The following is a 15,362-nucleotide window of genomic DNA, read 5'->3' as shown; positions in this document are numbered from 1 at the left end:
TCCTCTGAAGAGTAACCCGCCCAGACCCGTTTCTCACTGAATAATGCATCGATGACAATTTAGAATGGCCAATTCACTCGACCTGCACGTCTTTGGACTGTGGGAGGAAACCCGAGCAAACCCACGCAGACTCTGGGAGAATGTGCAAACTCGACACGGAATCGACTCCCGACAGTTGGAAACGAGCCTGGGTCCCTATTAGCGCTGTCAGGCAGCAGTGAGAACCACTGAGCGACTCGTCGGGCGGAATGGCCTGTTTCCAAACTGGAGAGATCCTATGCTTCTGTGATTTCTGTCCAGACATAATTGGGAATTGTCATTCGCTCGCTTGGAGTGACTGGGGTCAGCGATCTCAAAGTTAAATCCGTGAACACACACAGCCCCGTTCTTTGCCTGCAGAAAAAAGAAGTTTGTGGATTTCAACTCAACGCTGTAAGTGACAAAAACAGAAGTTGCAGGAAAAGCTCAACAGGTTTGAGAGGAGACAGGTGTCTGTCACTTCAGGGTAATGACCTTGGTGTTTCAGACATCAATTCCCAAGCTCTTGATTGACAAAAACAGCAGCAAGCTGTCAGACCAACAGGGTTTTTTCTGAGCTCGACTCGTTCATCCGGTGGTTGGAGGGTGAACGCTCGTGCTGCCAAAGGAGCCGCTTGGACCACAAACTGGCGTGGAGCGATTCCAACAAAGTGCTCCTCAGTCTCATCCCGAGCGTTGAAACAGAGTCAGCGCTGGCCGGGCCGGGCTGGGCAGCACGGATGACGAGGCCCTCGTGAGTTTTGAACTCACGACCCTTGGTTTACAAGACCAGTGCTCTAACCGCTGAGCTATGGAGCCGGGTGGCGCTGCGCTTAGCGCTCGCGGCTGATTGGTTCACACTGGCTGACTCAAAGCGCTTGGGACACAGGTTCCAATCGACCCTCGCGTCACCGTCTGTGCAGTTTGAACATTCTGCCCGCGCGTGGGTTTGCTCCGGCTGCTCCGGTTACCGCTCTCAGTACAAAGATGTGTAGCGTTTGCGGGATTGGCCATGCTTCATTGTCCCATTGTGTCCGGTGATTGTGCGGGCCCGGAAGGGTGGATTAGTCAGCATTCAATGGAGAATGATGCAGTGTGCGCAATGGATCTGGGTCGATTGCTCTCTGCAGGGTCGGTGTTGACGAGATTAGAATAAATTAGATTGGCTACAGTGTGGAAACAGGCCACTTCAGCCCAACAAGTCCACATCGATCCTCTGAAGAGTAACCCGCCCAGACCCGTTTCTCACTGAATAATGCATCGATGACAATTTAGAATGGCCAATTCACTCGACCTGCACGTCTTTGGACTGTGGGAGGAAACCCGAGCAAACCCACGCAGACTCTGGGAGAATGTGCAAACTCGACACGGAATCGACTCCCGACAGTTGGAATCGAGCCTGGGTCCCTAGTAGCGCTGTCAGGCAGCAGTGAGAACCACTGAGCGACTCGTCGGGCGGAATGGCCTGTTTCCAAACTGGAGAGATCCTATGCTTCTGTGATTTCTGTCCAGACATAATTGGGAATTGTCATTCGCTCGCTTGGAGTGACTGGGGTCAGCGATCTCAAAGTTAAATCCGTGAACACACACAGCCCCGTTCTTTGCCTGCAGAAAAAAGAAGTTTGTGGATTTCAACTCAACGCTGTAAGTGACAAAAACAGAAGTTGCAGGAAAAGCTCAACAGGTTTGAGAGGAGACAGGTGTCTGTCACTTCAGGGTAATGACCTTGGTGTTTCAGACATCAATTCCCAAGCTCTTGATTGACAAAAACAGCAGCAAGCTGTCAGACCAACAGGGTTTTTCCTGAGCTCGACTCGTTCATCCGGTGGTTGGAGGGTGAACGCTCGTGCTGCCAGAAGAGCCGCTTGGACCACAAACTGGCGTGGAGCGATTCCAACAAAGTGCTCCTCAGTCTCATCCCCAGCGTTGAAACAGAGTGGGCTCTGGCCGGGCCGGACCGGGCAGCACGGATGACGAGGCCCCCGTGAGATTTGAACTCACGACCCCTGGTTTACAAGACCAGTGCTCTAACCGCTGAGCTATGAAGCCGGGTGGCGCTGCGCTTAGCAGCTCGCGGCTGATTGGTTCACACTGGCTGACTCAAAGCGCTTGGGACACAGGTTCCAATCGACCCTCGCGTCACCGTCTGTGCAGTTTGAACATTCTGCCCGCCCGTGGGTTTGCTCCGGCTGCTCCGGTTACCGCTCTCAGTACAAAGATGTGTAGCGTTTGCTGGATTGGCCATGCTTCATTGTCCCATTGTGTCCGGTGATTGTGCGGGCCCGGAAGGGTGGATTAGTCAGCATTCAATGGAGAATGATGCAGTGTGCGCAATAAATCTGGGTCGATTGCTCTCTGCAGGGTCGGTGTTGACGAGATTAGAATAAATTAGATTGGCTACAGTGTGGAAACAGGCCCTTCAGCCCAACAAGTCCACATCGATCCACTGAAGAATAACCCGCCCAGACCCGTTTCTCACTGAATAATGCATCGATGACAATTTAGAATGGCCAATTCACTCGACCTGCACGTCTTTGGACTGTGGGAGGAAACCCGAGCAAACCCACGCAGACTCTGGGAGAATGTGCAAACTCGACACGGAATCGACTCCCGACAGTTGGAATCGAGCCTGGGTCCCTAGTAGCGCTGTCAGGCAGCAGTGAGAACCACTGAGCGACTCGTCGGGCGGAATGGCCTGTTTCCAAACTGGAGAGATCCTATGCTTCTGTGATTTCTGTCCAGACATAATTGGGAATTGTCATTCGCTCGCTTGGAGTGACTGGGGTCAGCGATCTCAAAGTTAAATCCGTGAACACACACAGCCCCGTTCTTTGCCTGCAGAAAAAAGAAGTTTGTGGATTTCAACTCAACGCTGTAAGTGACAAAAACAGAAGTTGCAGGAAAAGCTCAACAGGTTTGAGAGGAGACAGGTGTCTGTCACTTCAGGGTAATGACCTTGGTGTTTCAGACATCAATTCCCAAGCTCTTGATTGACAAAAACAGCAGCAAGCTGTCAGACCAACAGGGTTTTTCCTGAGCTCGACTCGTTCATCCGGTGGTTGGAGGGTGAACGCTCGTGCTGCCAAAGGAGCCGCTTGGACCACAAACTGGCGTGGAGCGATTCCAACAAAGTGCTCCTCAGTCTCAAACCGGAGCGTTGAAACAGAGTCGGCTCTGGCCGGGCCGGGCAGCACGGAAGACGAGGCCCCAGTGAGATTTGAACTCACGACCGCTGGTTTACAAGACCAGTGCTCTAACCGCTGAGCTATGGAGCCGGGGGGCGCTGCGCTCAGCGCTCAGCGCTCGCGGCTGATTGGTTCACACTGGCTGACTCAAAGCGCTTGGGACACAGTTTCCAATCGACCCTCGCGTCACCGTCTGTGCAGTTTGAACAATCTGCCCGCGCCTGTGTGTGCGTGGGTTTGCTCCGGCTGCTCCGGTTACCGATCTCAGTACAAAGATGTGTAGCTTCTGCGGGATTGGCCATGCTTCATTGTCCCATTGTGTCCGGTGATTGTGCGGGCCCGGAAGGGTGGATTAGTCAGCATTCAATGGAGAATGATGCAGTGTGCGGAATGGATCTGGGTCGATTGCTCTCTGCAGGGTCGGTGTTGACGAGATTAGAATAAATTAGATTGGCTACAGTGTGGAAACAGGCCCTTCAGCCCAACAAGTCCACATCGATCCTCTGAAGAGTAACACGCCCAGACCCGTTTCTCACTGAATAATGCATCGATGACAATTTAGAATGGCCAATTCACTCGACCTGCACGTCTTTGGACTGTGGGAGGAAACCGGAGCAAACCCACGCAGACTCTGGGAGAATGTGCAAACTCGACACGGAATCGATTTCCGACAGTTGGAATCGAGCCTGGGTCCCTAGTAGCGCTGTCAGGCAGCAGTGAGAACCACTGAGCGACTCGTCGGGCGGAATGGCCTGTTTCCAAACTGGAGAGATCCTATGCTTCTGTGATTTCTGTCCAGACATAATTGGGAATTGTCATTCGCTCGCTTGGAGTGACTGGGGACAGCGATCTCAAAGTTAAATCCGTGAACACACACAGCCCCGTTCTTTGCCTGCAGAAAAAAGAAGTTTGTGGATTTCAACTCAACGCTGTAAGTGACAAAAACAGAAGTTGCAGGAAAAGCTCAACAGGTTTGAGAGGAGACAGGTGTCTGTCACTTTAGGGTAATGACCTTGGTGTTTCAGACATCAATTCCCAAGCTCTTGATTGACAAAAACAGCAGCAAGCAGTCAGTCCAACAGGTTTTTTCCTGAGCTCGACCCGTTCATCCGGTGGTTGGGGGGTGAACGCTCGTGCTGCCAAAGGAGCCGCTTGGAGCACAAACTGGCGTGGAGCGATTCCAACAAAGTGCTCCTCAGTCTCATCCCGAGCGTTGAAACAGAGTCGGTTTTGGTCGGGCCGGGCAGCACGGATGACGAGGCCCTCGTGAGTTTTGAACTCACGACCCTTGGTTTACAAGACCAGTGCTCTAACCGCTGAGCTATGGAGCCGGGTGGCGCTGCGCTAAGCGCTCGCGGCTGATTGGTTCACACTGGCTGACTCAAAGCGCTTGGGACACAGGTTCCAATCGACCCTTGCGTCACCGTCTGTGCAGTTTGAACATTCTGCCCGCGCGTGGGTTTGCTCCGGCTGCTCCGGTTACCGCTCTCAGTACAAAGATGTGTAGCGTTTGCGGGATTGGCCATGCTTCATTGTCCCATTGTGTCCGGTGATTGTGCGGGCCCGGAAGGGTGGATTAGTCAGCATTCAATGGAGAATGATGCAGTGTGCGCAATGGATCTGGGTCGATTGCTCTCTGCAGGGTCGGTGTTGACGAGATTAGAATAAATTAGATTGGCTACAGTGTGGAAACAGGCCCTTCAGCCCAACAAGTCCACATCGATCCTCTGAAGAGTAACCCGCCCAGACCCGTTTCTCACTGAATAATGCATCGATGACAATTTAGAATGGCCAATTCACTCGACCTGCACGTCTTTGGACTGTGGGAGGAAACCCGAGCAAACCCACGCAGACTCTGGGAGAATGTGCAAACTCGACACGGAATCGACTCTCGACAGTTGGAATCGAGCCTGGGTCCCTAGTAGCGCTGTCAGACAGCAGTGAGAACCACTGAGCGACTCGTTGGGCGGAATGGCCTGTTTCCAAACTGGAGAGATCCTATGCTTCTGTGATTTCTGTCCAGACATAATTGGGAATTGTCATTCGCTCGCTTGGAGTGACTGGGGTCAGCGATCTCAAAGTTAAATCCGTCAACACACACAGCCCCGTTCTTTGCCTGCAGAAAAAAGAAGTTTGTGGATTTCAACTCAACGCTGTAAGTGACAAAAACAGAAGTTGCAGGAAAAGCTCAACAGGTTTGAGAGGAGACAGGTGTCTGTCACTTCAGGGTAATGACCTTGGTGTTTCAGACATCAATTCCCAAGCTCTTGATTGACAAAAACAGCAGCAAGCTGTCAGACCAACAGGGTTTTTTCTGAGCTCGACTCGTTCATCCGGTGGTTGGAGGGTGAACGCTCGTGCTGCCAAAGGAGCCGCTTGGACCACAAACTGGCGTGGAGCGATTCCAACAAAGTGCTCCTCAGTCTCATCCTGAGCGTTGAAACAGAGTCGGCTGTGGGCCGCGCCGGGCAGCACGGATGACGAGGCCCCAGTGAGATTTGAACTCACGACCCCTGGTTTACAAGACCAGTGCTCTAACCGCTGAGCTATGGAGCCAGGTGGCGCCCAGCTCAGCGCTCGCGGCTGATTGGTTCACACTGGCTGACTCAAAGCGCTTGGGACACAGGTTCCAATCGACCCTCGCGTCACCGTCTGTGCAGTTTGAACATTCTGCCCGCGCGTGGGTTTGCTCCGGCTGCTCCGGTTACCGCTCTCAGTACAAAGATGTGTAGCGTTTGCGGGATTGGCCATGCTTCATTGTCCCATTGTGTCCGGTGATTGTGCGGGCCCGGAAGGGTGGATTAGTCAGCATTCAATGGAGAATGATGCAGTGTGCGCAATGGATCTGGGTCGATTGCTCTCTGCAGGGTCAGTGTTGACGAGATTAGAATAAATTAGATTGGCTACAGTGTGGAAACAGGCCCTTCAGCCCAACAAGTCCACATCGATCCTCTGAAGAGTAACCCGCCCAGACCCGTTTCTCACTGAATAATGCATCGATGACAATTTAGAATGGCCAATTCACTCGACCTGCACGTCTTTGGACTGTGGGAGGAAACCCGAGCAAACCCACGCAGACTCTGGGAGAATGTGCAAACTCGACACGGAATCGACTCCCGACAGTTGGAATCGAGCCTGGGTCCCTAGTAGCGCTGTCAGGCAGCAGTGAGAACCACTGAGCGACTCGTCGGGCGGAATGGCCTGTTTCCAAACTGGAGAGATCCTATGCTTCTGTGATTTCTGTCCAGACATAATTGGGAATTGTCATTCGCTCGCTTGGAGTGACTGGGGTCAGCGATCTCAAAGTTAAATCCGTCAACACACACAGCCCCGTTCTTTGCCTGCAGAAAAACGAAGTTTGTGGATTTCAACTCAACGCTGTAAGTGACAAAAACTGAAGTTGCAGGAAAAGCTCAACAGGTTTGAGAGGAGACAGGTGTCTGTCACTTCAGGGAAATGACCTTGCTGTTTCAGACATCAATTCCCAAGCTCTTGATTGACAAAAACAGCAGCAAGCAGTCAGTCCAACAGGTGATTTCCTGAGCTCGACTCGTTCATCCGGTGGTTGGAGGGTGAACGCTCGTGCTGCCAAAGGAGCCGCTTGGACCACAAACTGGCGTGGAGCGATTCCAACAAAGTGCTCCTCAGTCTCATCCCGAGCGTTGAAACAGAGTCGGCTTTGGCCGGGCCGGGCCGGGCAGCACGGATGACGAGGCCCCAGCGAGATTTGAACTCACGACCTCTGGTTTACAAGACCAGTGCTCTAACCGCTGAGCTATGGAGCCGGGTGGCACTGCGCGCAGCGCTCGCGGCTGATTGGTTCACACTGGCTGACTCAAAGCGCTTGGGACACAGGTTCCAATTGACCCTCGCGTCACCGTCTGTGCAGTTTGAACATTCTGCCCGCGCGTGTGTGTGCGTGGGTTTGCTCCGGCTGCTCCGGTTACCGATCTCAGTACAAAGATGTGTAGCGTTTGCGGGATTGGCCATGCTTCATTGTCCCATTGTGTCCGGTGATTGTGCGGGCCCGGAAGGGTGGATTAGTCAGCATTCAATGGAGAATGATGCAGTGTGCGGAATGGATCTGGGTCGATTGCTCTCTGCAGGGTCGGTGTTGACGAGATTAGAATAAATTAGATTGGCTACAGTGTGGAAACAGGCCCTTCAGCCCAACAAGTCCACATCGATCCTCTGAAGAGTAACCCGCCCAGACCCGTTTCTCACTAAATAATGCATCGATGACAATTTAGAATGGCCAATTCAATCGACCTGCCCGTCCTTGGACTGTGGGAGGAAACCGGAGCAAACCCACGCAGACTCTGGGAGAATGTGCAAACTCGACACGGAATCGACTCCCGACAGTTGGAATCGAGCCTGGGTCCTTAGTAGCGCTGTGAGGCAGCAGTGAGAACCACTGAGCGACTCGTTGGGCGGAATGGCCTGTTTCCAAACTGGAGAGATCCTATGCTTCTGTGATTTCTGTCCAGACATAATTGGGAATTGTCATTCGCTCGCTTGGAGTGCCTGGGGTCAGCGATCTCAAAGTTAAATCCGTGAACACACACAGCCCCGTTCTTTGCCTGCAGAAAAAAGAAGTTTGTGGATTTCAACTCAACGCTGTAAGTGACAAAAACAGAAGTTGCAGGAAAAGCTCAACAGGTTTGAGAGGAGACAGGTGTCTGTCACTTCAGGGTAATGACCTTGCTGTTTCAGACATCAATTCCCAAGCTCTTGATTGACAAAAACAGCAGCGAGCAGACAGTCCAACAGGGTTTTTCCTGAGCTCGACTCTTTCATCCGGTGGTTGGGGGGTGAACGCTCGTGCTGCCAAAGGAGCCGCTTGGACCACAAACTGGCGTGGAGCGATTCCAACAAAGTGCTCCTCAGTCTCATCCCAAGCGTTGAAACAGAGTCGGGCCTGGCCGGGCCGGGCAGCACGGATGACGAGGCCCCAGTGAGATTTGAACTCACGACCCCTGGTTTACAAGACCAGTGCTCTAACCGCTGAGCTATGGAGCCGGGTGGCGCGCCGCTCAGCGCTCAGCGCTCGCGGCTGATTGGTTCACACTGGCTGACTCAAAGCGCTTGGGACACAGGTTCCAATCGACCCTCGCGTCACCGTCTGTGCAGTTTGAACATTCTGCCCGCGCGTGGGTTTGCTCCGGCTGCTCCGGTTACCGATCTCAGTACAAAGATGTGTAGCGTTTGCGGGATTGGCCATGCTTCATTGTCCCATTGTGTCCGGTGATTGTGCGGGCCCGGAAGGGTGGATTAGTCAGCATTCAATGGAGAATGATGCAGTGTGCGGAATGGATCTGGGTCGATTGCTCTCTGCAGGGTCGGTGTTAACGAGATTAGAATAAATTAGATTGGCTACAGTGTGGAAACAGGCCCTTCAGCCCAACAAGTCCACATCGATCCTCTGAAGAGTAACCCGCCCAGACCCGTTTCTCACTGAATAATGCATCGATGACAATTTAGAATGGCCAATTCACTCGACCTGCCCGTCTTTGGACTGTGGGAGGAAACCGGAGCAAACCCACGCAGACTCTGGGAGAATGTGCAAACGCGACACGGAATCGACTCCCGACAGTTGGAATCGAGCCTTGGTCCCTAGTAGCGCTGTGAGGCAGCAGTGAGAACCACTGAGCGACTCGTTGGGCGGAATGGCCTGTTTCCAAACTGGAGAGATCCTATGCTTCTGTGATTTCTGTCCAGACATAATTGGGAATTGTCATTCGCTCGCTTGGAGTGCCTGGGGTCAGCGATCTCAAAGTTAAATCCGTGAACACACACAGCCCCGTTCTTTGCCTGCAGAAAAAAGAAGTTTGTGGATTTCAACTCAACGCTGTAAGTGACAAAAACAGAAGTTGCAGGAAAAGCTCAACAGGTTTGAGAGGAGACAGGTGTCTGTCACTTCAGGGTAATGACCTTGCTGTTTCAGACATCAATTCCCAAGCTCTTGATTGACAAAAACATCAGCAAGCAGTCAGTCAGTCCAACCGGGTTTTTCCTGAGCTCGACTCGTTCATCCGGTCGTTGGGGGGTGATCGCTCGTGCTGCCAAAGGAGCCGCTTGGACCACAAACTGGCGTGGAGCGATTCCAACAAAGTGCTCCTCAGTCTCATCCCGAGCGTTGAAACAGAGTCGGCTTTGGTCGGGCCCGGCAGCACGGAGGACGAGGCCCTCGTGAGTTTTGAACTCACGACCCTTAGTTTACAAGACCAGTGCTCTAACCGCTGAGCTATGGAGCCGGGTGGCGCTGCGCTCAGCGCTCGCGGCTGATTGGTTCACACTGGCTGACTCAAAGCGCTTGGGACACAGGTTCCAATCGACCCTCGCGTCACCGTCTGTGCAGTTTGAACATTCTGCCCGCGCGTGGGTTTGCTCCGGCTGCTCCGGTTACCGCTCTCAGTACAAAGATGTGTAGCGTTTGCGGGATTGGCCATGCTTCATTGTCCCATTGTGTCCGGTGATTGTGCGGGCCCGGAAGGGTGGATTAGTCAGCATTCAATGGAGAATGAAGCAGTGTGCGCAATGGATCTGGGTCGATTGCTCTCTGCAGGGTCGGTGTTGACGAGATTAGAATAAATTAGATTGGCTACAGTGTGGAAACAGGCCCTTCAGCCCAACAAGTCCACATCGATCCTCTGAAGAGTAACCCGCCCAGACCCGTTTCTCACTGAATAATGCATCGATGACAATTTAGAATGGCCAATTCACTCGACCTGCACGTCTTTGGACTGTGGGAGGAAACCCGAGCAAACCCACGCAGACTCTGGGAGAATGTGCAAACTCGACACGGAATCGACTCCCGACAGTTGGAATCGAGCCTGGGTCCCTAGTAGCGCTGTCAGGCAGCAGTGAGAACCACTGAGCGACTCGTCGGGCGGAATGGCCTGTTTCCAAACTGGAGAGATCCTATGCTTCTGTGATTTCTGTCCAGACATAATTGGGAATTGTCATTCGCTCGCTTGGAGTGACTGGGGTCAGCGATCTCAAAGTTAAATCCGTCAACACACACAGCCCCGTTCTTTGCCTGCGGAAAAAAGAAGTTTGTGGATTTCAACTCAACGCTGTAAGTGACAAAAACAGAAGTTGCAGGAAAAGCTCAACAGGTTTGAGAGGAGACAGGTGTCTGTCACTTCAGGGTAATGACCTTGGTGTTTCAGACATCAATTCCCAAGCTCTTGATTGACAAAAACAGCAGCAAGCTGTCAGACCAACAGGGTTTTTTCTGAGCTCGACTCGTTCATCCGGTGGTTGGAGGGTGAACGCTCGTGCTGCCAACGGAGCCGCTTGGACCACAAACTGGCGTGGAGCGATTCCAACAAAGTGCTCCTCAGTCTCATCCCGAGCGTTGAAACAGAGTCGGCTTTGGTCGGGCCGGGCCGGGCCGGGCCGGGCAGCACGGATGACGAGGCCCCAGTGAGATTTGAACTCACGACCCCTGGTTTACAAAACCAGTGCTCTAACCGCTGAGCTATGTAGCCGGGTGGCGCTGCGCTCAGCGCTCGCGGCTGATTGGTTCACACTGGCTGACTCAAAGCGCTTGGGACACAGGTTCCAATCGACCCTCGCGTCACCGTCTGTGCAGTTTGAACATTCTGCCCGCGCGTGGGTTTGCTCCGGCTGCTCCGGTTACCGCTCTCAGTACAAAGATGTGTAGCGTTTGCGGGATTGGCCATGCTTCATTGTCCCATTGTGTCCGGTGATTGTGCGGGCCCGGAAGGGTGGATTAGTCAGCATTCAATGGAGAATGATGCAGTGTGCGCAATGGATCTGGGTCGATTGCTCTCTGCAGGGTCGGTGTTGACGAGATTAGAATAAATTAGATTGGCTACAGTGTGGAAACAGGCCCTTCAGCCCAACAAGTCCACATCGATCCTCTGAAGAGTAACCCGCCCAGACCCGTTTCTCACTAAATAATGCATCGATGACAATTTAGAATGGCCAATTCAATCGACCTGCCCGTCCTTGGACTGTGGGAGGAAACCGGAGCAAACCCACGCAGACTCTGGGAGAATGTGCAAACTCGACACGGAATCGACTCCCGACAGTTGGAATCGAGCCTGGGTCCTTAGTAGCGCTGTGAGGCAGCAGTGAGAACCACTGAGCGACTCGTTGGGCGGAATGGCCTGTTTCCAAACTGGAGAGATCCTATGCTTCTGTGATTTCTGTCCAGACATAATTGGGAATTGTCATTCGCTCGCTTGGAGTGCCTGGGGTCAGCGATCTCAAAGTTAAATCCGTGAACACACACAGCCCCGTTCTTTGCCTGCAGAAAAAAGAAGTTTGTGGATTTCAACTCAACGCTGTAAGTGACAAAAACAGAAGTTGCAGGAAAAGCTCAACAGGTTTGAGAGGAGACAGGTGTCTGTCACTTCAGGGTAATGACCTTGCTGTTTCAGACATCAATTCCCAAGCTCTTGATTGACAAAAACAGCAGCGAGCAGACAGTCCAACAGGGTTTTTCCTGAGCTCGACTCTTTCATCCGGTGGTTGGGGGGTGAACGCTCGTGCTGCCAAAGGAGCCGCTTGGACCACAAACTGGCGTGGAGCGATTCCAACAAAGTGCTCCTCAGTCTCATCCCAAGCGTTGAAACAGAGTCGGGCCTGGCCGGGCCGGGCAGCACGGATGACGAGGCCCCAGTGAGATTTGAACTCACGACCCCTGGTTTACAAGACCAGTGCTCTAACCGCTGAGCTATGGAGCCGGGTGGCGCGCCGCTCAGCGCTCAGCGCTCAGCGCTCGCGGCTGATTGGTTCACACTGGCTGACTCAAAGCGCTTGGGACACAGGTTCCAATCGACCCTCGCGTCACCGTCTGTGCAGTTTGAACATTCTGCCCGCGCGTGGGTTTGCTCCGGCTGCTCCGGTTACCGATCTCAGTACAAAGATGTGTAGCGTTTGCGGGATTGGCCATGCTTCATTGTCCCATTGTGTCCGGTGATTGTGCGGGCCCGGAAGGGTGGATTAGTCAGCATTCAATGGAGAATGATGCAGTGTGCGGAATGGATCTGGGTCGATTGCTCTCTGCAGGGTCGGTGTTAACGAGATTAGAATAAATTAGATTGGCTACAGTGTGGAAACAGGCCCTTCAGCCCAACAAGTCCACATCGATCCTCTGAAGAGTAACCCGCCCAGACCCGTTTCTCACTGAATAATGCATCGATGACAATTTAGAATGGCCAATTCACTCGACCTGCCCGTCTTTGGACTGTGGGAGGAAACCGGAGCAAACCCACGCAGACTCTGGGAGAATGTGCAAACGCGACACGGAATCGACTCCCGACAGTTGGAATCGAGCCTTGGTCCCTAGTAGCGCTGTGAGGCAGCAGTGAGAACCACTGAGCGACTCGTTGGGCGGAATGGCCTGTTTCCAAACTGGAGAGATCCTATGCTTCTGTGATTTCTGTCCAGACATAATTGGGAATTGTCATTCGCTCGCTTGGAGTGCCTGGGGTCAGCGATCTCAAAGTTAAATCCGTGAACACACACAGCCCCGTTCTTTGCCTGCAGAAAAAAGAAGTTTGTGGATTTCAACTCAACGCTGTAAGTGACAAAAACAGAAGTTGCAGGAAAAGCTCAACAGGTTTGAGAGGAGACAGGTGTCTGTCACTTCAGGGTAATGACCTTGCTGTTTCAGACATCAATTCCCAAGCTCTTGATTGACAAAAACATCAGCAAGCAGTCAGTCAGTCCAACCGGGTTTTTCCTGAGCTCGACTCGTTCATCCGGTCGTTGGGGGGTGATCGCTCGTGCTGCCAAAGGAGCCGCTTGGACCACAAACTGGCGTGGAGCGATTCCAACAAAGTGCTCCTCAGTCTCATCCCGAGCGTTGAAACAGAGTCGGCTTTGGTCGGGCCCGGCAGCACGGAGGACGAGGCCCTCGTGAGTTTTGAACTCACGACCCTTAGTTTACAAGACCAGTGCTCTAACCGCTGAGCTATGGAGCCGGGTGGCGCTGCGCTCAGCGCTCGCGGCTGATTGGTTCACACTGGCTGACTCAAAGCGCTTGGGACACAGGTTCCAATCGACCCTCGCGTCACCGTCTGTGCAGTTTGAACATTCTGCCCGCGCGTGGGTTTGCTCCGGCTGCTCCGGTTACCGCTCTCAGTACAAAGATGTGTAGCGTTTGCGGGATTGGCCATGCTTCATTGTCCCATTGTGTCCGGTGATTGTGCGGGCCCGGAAGGGTGGATTAGTCAGCATTCAATGGAGAATGAAGCAGTGTGCGCAATGGATCTGGGTCGATTGCTCTCTGCAGGGTCGGTGTTGACGAGATTAGAATAAATTAGATTGGCTACAGTGTGGAAACAGGCCCTTCAGCCCAACAAGTCCACATCGATCCTCTGAAGAGTAACCCGCCCAGACCCGTTTCTCACTGAATAATGCATCGATGACAATTTAGAATGGCCAATTCACTCGACCTGCACGTCTTTGGACTGTGGGAGGAAACCCGAGCAAACCCACGCAGACTCTGGGAGAATGTGCAAACTCGACACGGAATCGACTCCCGACAGTTGGAATCGAGCCTGGGTCCCTAGTAGCGCTGTCAGGCAGCAGTGAGAACCACTGAGCGACTCGTTGGGCGGAATGGCCTGTTTCCAAACTGGAGAGATCCTATGCTTCTGTGATTTCTGTCCAGACATAATTGGGAATTGTCATTCGCTCGCTTGGAGTGACTGGGGTCAGCGATCTCAAAGTTAAATCCGTCAACACACACAGCCCCGTTCTTTGCCTGCAGAAAAAAGAAGTTTGTGGATTTCAACTCAACGCTGTAAGTGACAAAAACAGAAGTTGCAGGAAAAGCTCAACAGGTTTGAGAGGAGACAGGTGTCTGTCACTTCAGGGTAATGACCTTGGTGTTTCAGACATCAATTCCCAAGCTCTTGATTGACAAAAACAGCAGCAAGCTGTCAGACCAACAGGGTTTTTTCTGAGCTCGACTCGTTCATCCGGTGGTTGGAGGGTGAACGCTCGTGCTGCCAAAGGAGCCGCTTGGACCACAAACTGGCGTGGAGCGATTCCAACAAAGTGCTCCTCAGTCTCATCCCGAGCATTGAAACAGAGTCGGCTTTGGCCGGGCCGGGCAGCACGGATGACGAGGCCCCAGTGAGACTTGAACTCACGACCCCTGGTTTACAAGACCAGTGCTCTAACCGCTGAGCTATGGAGCCGGGTGGCGTGGCGCTAAACGCTCGCGGCTGATTGGTTCACACTGGCTGACTCAAAGCGCTTGGGACACAGGTTCCAATCGACCCTCGCGTCACCGTCTGTGCAGTTTGAACATTCTGCCCGCGCGTGGGTTTGCTCCGGCTGCTCCGGTTACCGCACTCAGTACAAAGATGTGTAGCGTTTGCGGGATTGGCCATGCTTCATTGTCCCATTGTGTCCGGTGATTGTGCGGGTCCGGAAGGGTGGATTAGTCAGCATTCAATGGAGAATGATGCAGTGTGCGCAATGGATCTGGGTCGATTGCTCTCTGCAGGGTCGGTGTTGACGAGATTAGAATAAATTAGATTGGCTACAGTGTGGAAACAGGCCCTTCAGCCCAACAAGTCCACATCGATCCACTGAAGAGTAACCCGCCCAGACCCGTTTCTCACTGAATAATGCATCGATGACAATTTAGAATGGCCAATTCACTCGACCTGCACGTCTTTGGACTGTGGGAGGAAACCCGAGCAAACCCACGCAGACTCTGGGAGAATGTGCAAACTCGACACGGAATCGACTCCCGACAGTTGGAATCGAGCCTGGGTCCCTAGTAGCGCTGTCAGGCAGCAGTGAGAACCACTGAGCGACTCGTCGGGCGGAATGGCCTGTTTCCAAACTGGAGAGATCCTATGCTTCTGTGATTTCTGTCCAGACATAATTGGGAATTGTCATTCGCTCGCTTGGAGTGACTGGGGACAGCGATCTCAAAGTTAAATCCGTGAACACACACAGCCCCGTTCTTTGCCTGCAGAAAAAAGAAGTTTGTGGATTTCAACTCAACGCTGTAAGTGACAAAAACAGAAGTTGCAGGAAAAGCTCAACAGGTTTGAGAGGAGACAGGTGTCTGTCACTTCAGGGTAATGACCTTGGTGTTTCAGACATCAATTCCCAAGCTCTTGATTGACAAAAACAGCAGCAAGCTGTCAGACCAACAGG

General features: G+C 52.8%; 10 non-coding genes across 10 annotated transcripts; all 10 read right to left on the bottom strand.

The window, feature by feature from the left end:
- Positions 1–764: 764 nt before the first annotated feature.
- trnat-ugu (transfer RNA threonine (anticodon UGU)) lies at positions 765–837 on the bottom strand. The gene has a single exon. It is a non-coding gene; the product is annotated as a tRNA-Thr (tRNA).
- Positions 838–1,994: 1,157 nt separating this feature from the next.
- trnat-ugu (transfer RNA threonine (anticodon UGU)) lies at positions 1,995–2,067 on the bottom strand. The gene has a single exon. It is a non-coding gene; the product is annotated as a tRNA-Thr (tRNA).
- A 1,153-nt stretch (positions 2,068–3,220) lies between these two features.
- trnat-ugu (transfer RNA threonine (anticodon UGU)) lies at positions 3,221–3,293 on the bottom strand. The gene has a single exon. It is a non-coding gene; the product is annotated as a tRNA-Thr (tRNA).
- A 1,168-nt stretch (positions 3,294–4,461) lies between these two features.
- trnat-ugu (transfer RNA threonine (anticodon UGU)) lies at positions 4,462–4,534 on the bottom strand. The gene has a single exon. It is a non-coding gene; the product is annotated as a tRNA-Thr (tRNA).
- A 1,152-nt stretch (positions 4,535–5,686) lies between these two features.
- trnat-ugu (transfer RNA threonine (anticodon UGU)) lies at positions 5,687–5,759 on the bottom strand. The gene has a single exon. It is a non-coding gene; the product is annotated as a tRNA-Thr (tRNA).
- A 1,156-nt stretch (positions 5,760–6,915) lies between these two features.
- Positions 6,916–6,988, bottom strand: trnat-ugu (transfer RNA threonine (anticodon UGU)). The gene has a single exon. It is a non-coding gene; the product is annotated as a tRNA-Thr (tRNA).
- A 1,161-nt stretch (positions 6,989–8,149) lies between these two features.
- On the bottom strand, positions 8,150–8,222 carry trnat-ugu (transfer RNA threonine (anticodon UGU)). Its single transcript has one exon. It is a non-coding gene; the product is annotated as a tRNA-Thr (tRNA).
- Positions 8,223–10,623: 2,401 nt separating this feature from the next.
- Positions 10,624–10,696, bottom strand: trnat-ugu (transfer RNA threonine (anticodon UGU)). The gene has a single exon. It is a non-coding gene; the product is annotated as a tRNA-Thr (tRNA).
- A 1,151-nt stretch (positions 10,697–11,847) lies between these two features.
- On the bottom strand, positions 11,848–11,920 carry trnat-ugu (transfer RNA threonine (anticodon UGU)). The gene has a single exon. It is a non-coding gene; the product is annotated as a tRNA-Thr (tRNA).
- A 2,393-nt stretch (positions 11,921–14,313) lies between these two features.
- Positions 14,314–14,386, bottom strand: trnat-ugu (transfer RNA threonine (anticodon UGU)). Its single transcript has one exon. It is a non-coding gene; the product is annotated as a tRNA-Thr (tRNA).
- Between the last annotated feature and the right edge of the window lie 976 nt (positions 14,387–15,362).

Source organism: Chiloscyllium punctatum, chromosome 34 (genome assembly GCF_047496795.1).
Source record: "Chiloscyllium punctatum isolate Juve2018m chromosome 34, sChiPun1.3, whole genome shotgun sequence".
NCBI lineage: Eukaryota > Metazoa > Chordata > Chondrichthyes > Orectolobiformes > Hemiscylliidae > Chiloscyllium > Chiloscyllium punctatum.
The sequence above is the reverse complement of the archived record's forward strand: the minus strand, read 5'-3'. Positions and strand labels throughout refer to the sequence as shown.